Below are 5,384 nucleotides of genomic sequence, written 5' to 3' on the forward strand. Positions count from 1 at the left end.
TTTCTAGCCTATCCACAAAGGACGTACAGCCCTCAGTTGGCCATGGATGGACTGCAGAAAAGGAAACGGAAGGGTCTTTAATATCAGGAATCTTTTTTCAAGCTTTTAATGCAATGCTAGAAATTTACACATGGGTTTCCTTTCAGGGATAAACAACTTGTTGACCAAGATATGAATATGCTTTCTCTCCTAACAACTACTCCAAAATGATGAGGACATTGTTATTTAAGTTATCTATGGCTTGTACAAAAGCCACTTCTTTATATTCTCAAACCCAAACAGTGTATTGGGATGGGGTAACCAAAATTTTAACTAGAGTTTTCCAATCCCATGGCACCATCTCAAAGATCTCATATCCTCCTCCAACTCCCTGCAATATGCCCACTGTATAAGAACTTTGCATCCTATACTCTGTCAAGCTCTTTTTTTTTTAACTCTGTAAACATAGGGAAGATGCTCAAGCCAGGGAGACACATTTTGAGATATAACAACAGGACAGTTAACATTGGTAATTCTCCTTGCTCCTTGGCTTCCTGAAACATACCTTGTACCACTGACACAACTGAAGGGGACTCAGACACCACTGTTACATCAGTAGGCATGGAAAGCACAGAGGTCTCATCTTCAGGCAGTAGGGACAAGCCCATTGACTGACTCTCTTGGCCAGTGAGAGCTGCCAAGAGGTTTGTAACCTTACTACTGGCATCCCAGCAGAGATACCACACATGGAAAACTGGAATAGAGTGTAACTTTTGATTGATTTTCTGTCAGTTACTTTTAAAGTGCTTCCATCAGGGTACCAAGGGCAGCAACTATTGATTTTTTTTTTTTTTTTTGCAGCAAGTGTCCGATTACCTTTTCTGATAAAGACTGCCCCACATTCTTAAGAAGATAAAGCAGTTCATCCTTATGTTTCTGTTGCACTGGGGACAGGGAGTTCCCCATCTTAGTGACTCACCCAAATCTCAAAGAGATGAATGATGCATCTGTAACCATTGCTATGCAAGGTGAGCCATCCCTTGCATTTCATGCTAAGTGTTCCTGTTTGGGCACAAGATGTTGGGGTGTGCAAATGAGAGACAGGACACGGAAACTTTTCCTCCCAAAAGTGCCGCCAGGCCAACCCAGCATCTTTTCCTTATCGATAAGGATTACAATAGCATATGTGCATGTTCAAATAACTCTAAGGTTTCTCTGAAACATGTTTTGCAAGACATATTAGGTAAGCCTATCTGGGAAAGCAGCTGCATGTCCTTGTGAAGCCAACATTCCAACAAAGGCTCAGTGCTCTTGTTAGAAGGCCATAAATTATCCTTAGTCAGATCCTGTGGTCACGTTCTGTGTTCTAGGAAGAAAATACTTCACTAAAAGGGCTTTGTCAGAAACCTTATTCTTCACATCCCTCGCTCTGTCACTCTGTTTTAAAGGCAAGGGATAAGGCTGGCTCTGTGGTGTAGTCAGTTATGCCTCTGCCTGTAGGGCCAGCATCCCTTATGAGCACTGATTCTAGTCCTGGCTGTCCCTCTTCCAATCCAGCTCTTAGCTATGGCCTGGGAAAGCAGTAGAAGATGGCCCAAGTGTTTGGGCCCCTGCACCCACCTGAAAGACCCATAAGAAACCCTGGATCCTGGCTTTGGATTGGTTCAGCTCCAGCTGTTGCAGCCATCTGGGGAGTGAACCTATGGATGAAAGGCCTTTCTCTCTGTCTCTCCCTCTCTATGTAATTCTACCTCTCAAATAATTTTTTAATTATTTAAGTCTTTAAAGGCAAAAGAAGTCAGATGAGTTTAAACTAACAAATAATATGAAACAACATATTTTGTATAAAAGAAAAAAATTTAACTCAAATATATAAAAAGCTGATGAAGTACAAGAAAAAGATATGCAAAAATGTAAGAAAGATGGCTACGTTGGTTTGACATCCCACAATACAGAGAATAAATTTTAAAACAAAAGATGCTTCTAGAGACATATATGGCCACTTCTTGTAATAAAATGTCAAATAATGTGGGTATAATGACATTTAACCTTAGATATATATTTAAGAAAAATATACAGCATTATATGTAAAAAGGATGAAGATAAAGAAAAGGATGATTGGATTGTTCAACAACAGTACATCTTGCCTCAGATTCATGTCTTGACACTCCTGGTTTTTCACAACCAAATCATCCACTGGACAACTGGAATGAAAAAAAAAAAAACACATCAATTGAACATATATGTTTGTTTGTAATGCTCATGCAAAAGCAATGAAGTTTCTTCCTGTCATAGTGGCCTATGATTTTAACATATCAGTTAAATGTATTTATTTATGACTAAAAATTTTTTTCTCTTGATAAATTAACATAATAGCTGACACCAATATATTTCCCCATTTTCAATCATGTAGTCCTACAATCTTTAGTGTTTTCTCTAAATGGGGTGGTGTACTATGGTACACCAGTGTTTGGGATGCCTGAATCAAACCCATAGCAGTGCCAGTTTAACTCTTGGCTACTTTGCTTCCAACACAGCTTCTTGCTAATGTATCCTGGAAATCAGCAGAGGAAAACTCAAGTGCTTGGGGTCCTCACACACTTAAGAATAACACACTTGAGAGACCTTGATGGAGTTTCAGGTTTTTGGCTTCAGCCTGGCCAGCCCTAACAGTTGCAAGCAGTTGGAGAATGAACCAGTAGATGGACAATCTTCTCACTTCCACTGTCACTTTTTCTTTCAAGTAGAAGAAAATAACCAAATAGGCATTTTTAAAAGTGGGGAAACATTTAGTAAAAAAAAAAAAATTACTCACTGACTAAATGGAGTAATAAGCTGAGTGGTTTTGATTAGCCATTTATATTCTCTCTTCTTTTTCTGTGTTTGAAGAACTCTCAGCATGGATGATGGAAAAATTTTATTGTATTATTTACCTGCAGATGCAGGAGAGGAACATGTCTGTTAAGCAGGACCACAGCTTGGGAACAGATTCTCATGCTTAGTCTTCCAGGAGGAATGGTTATCAGCATGTGTGGAGTTTTTAAATAAAAAACTCTCTTCTTCCCCACACTCTACAAAGACTACTTTCCCCATATTTCTAGAAACCCTGACATTTTCAGGATTTCAGAATGACAATAGGTACAGAAAATTCCCAATAAATCAATACAGCTGGGTATAGTGTGCTTAACACCTACACTCTGAGTAGGGCTAAAACAGATAACTTGCTTGCTAGGGACATGAGTCTATCAGTAAAAAGAAGCCACATCTTGACATGATCTACATTTCTGGAATCATTCAGAGATCCTGAATATCAGTACAAAGTGATGAATAAATGAGCCCTGAAGATTGTCTCCTGGGTATGGGATGAAGTTGAGATATACATGTCGGAAAGAGGAGTTCTAATATGCAGTGACCATTTCCCACTCATCTCAATAGTGTTTCATGTGGGAGAATAACCTATCCTCCCCTAGTCTGGAGAAACCAAGGCAGGGCCAGGTGATTCTGGCCAAGCAAATGTAATTACAGATTAATTGTGTCACTGTTTCATTCAGTGCCTATTTTGTTCTCCTGTCACAAACTCTACCCATGTTCTAGTAAAGGACATTCTACCACCCTGAGAAAAACAGATTTGATACACGTTTTGAATGCAGAGGCTGTAAGTCGGTGGTTTCCTAACCATAAGTTAATTTACTACCACCTAATATTCTAAGACAGCCAGAAAAAAACATTACTTAGAACAGTTCACCCTCACAGATAGATGTCACTGCAAGTCTATGGGGTGGCCCTATGGACCTTTCAATAAATGGTGTGGAAAACAGATACAGAACAAAATTAAAGATGAATTTCACACCAAGTGTGTAACAGCTTGAAAATGTGTGTGGGGTTTGACTTATAATGTTGAGTAGGACAAGTCCATTCTTTATTTTAAGATTTGTTTCCTTCTTCTCTGAGAGGATACCAAATGGTGGGATGATGCTGATGCAGGAGGGTCTGGAGGCCCTGAGGACCCTGGAATGGAAGGCCATTGCAGTTTCTGCTGAGGTTTTGGCAGTGGCATCCAGGGCTGTGGTAAAGCCAGGGCCAGGTCCACAGCCAAGGTTATGGAACTCATAGAGCCTGTCACCAGGCTTGGCCACCTGTTTAAGAACATGAAGATCAAATCCTTGTGGGAGATATATCTCTTCTCCTTGCCCATCAAGGAGTCTGAGATCTTTGATGTTTCCCTGGGGACATCCCTCAGTGAGATTTTGAAGATCATGTCCGTGCAGAAGCTGGCATAGATTGGCAGTGAAGCAGGTTCAAGGCATTTGTTGCCATTGAAGAACACAATGGTCATGTCAGCCTGAGTGTGAAGTGCTCCAAGGAAATAGCCACCACCATCTGAGGGGCCATCATCCTTGCTAAGCTGTCCATTTTGCCCATGTGGAGGTGCTATTGGGGAAACAAGATAGGCAAACCTCACACTGTGCCTTGCAAGGTGACCAGATGATGTGTCTCTGTGCTATTGTGCCTCAATTCTTGCTCCTAGAAGCACTGGAATTGTCTTCACTGTGTCCCCAAGAAGTTGCTGATGATAGCTGGCATTGGTGGCTGCCACACTTCAGCCAGTGGGTGCACTGCTATCCTGGGCCACAAAGGGCACCTTCTATGCTATCCCCAAGACCTACAGCAATCTGATCCCCAACCTCTGGAAAAAGAATGTATTCACCAAGTCTCCCTATCAGGAAAGCATGGACCATCTTATGAAGACTCACACCAGAGTATTTGTGCAGAGGACCCAGGCTCCAGATATGGCTACAAAATAGGATTTTACACAAGAAAACAAAGTGAATTAAGTCTGTTAAAAAAGATTTATTTATTTATTTATTTATTATTTATTTATTTGAAAGGCAGAGAGAGAGGGAGAGAGAGAAGGAGAGACATAGAGGAAGTAAGATATTTTCCATCTACTGCTTCACTCCTCAAACGGCCACAATGGCTGGGGCTGGACCAGGCAAGACAGGAGCTTCTTCTGGGTCTCCCACATGAGTGTAGGGTCCCAAGGACTTTGGGCCATCCTCCACTGCTTTCCCAGGCACATTAGTGGGGAGCTAGATTAGAAGTGGAGCAGTCAGGACTTGAATGGGATGTTGGCACTATAGGCTGTGACTTAATTAACTATGCCACAGCACCAGCAGTTGAAAAGTCCATTCTAACTGAAACTCAATATTCAGAAGCTATCTAAGCCCAAGCTGAGAAATCTGAATATATAAATATCCATACTCCTTATGACAAAATTAAAGAAATGCAAAACAATGTTAAAAGAAAAAAGTTACACCACAGAAAAGTTACCTTCCTAATAGCAAAAAATGACCAATCATATGAAAAAAATAATTGGCAAACATTTTGAAATATAAAAAATATTG

The 5,384-nt window shown here is 40.6% G+C and overlaps 1 pseudogene; it reads left to right on the forward strand.

The window, feature by feature from the left end:
- Positions 1–4,003: 4,003 nt before the first annotated feature.
- Positions 4,004–4,787, forward strand: LOC138844777 (small ribosomal subunit protein uS5 pseudogene; annotated as a pseudogene).
- Positions 4,788–5,384: the final 597 nt, after the last annotated feature.

This window comes from Oryctolagus cuniculus, chromosome 12, assembly GCF_964237555.1.
Source record: "Oryctolagus cuniculus chromosome 12, mOryCun1.1, whole genome shotgun sequence".
Lineage (NCBI taxonomy): Eukaryota > Metazoa > Chordata > Mammalia > Lagomorpha > Leporidae > Oryctolagus > Oryctolagus cuniculus.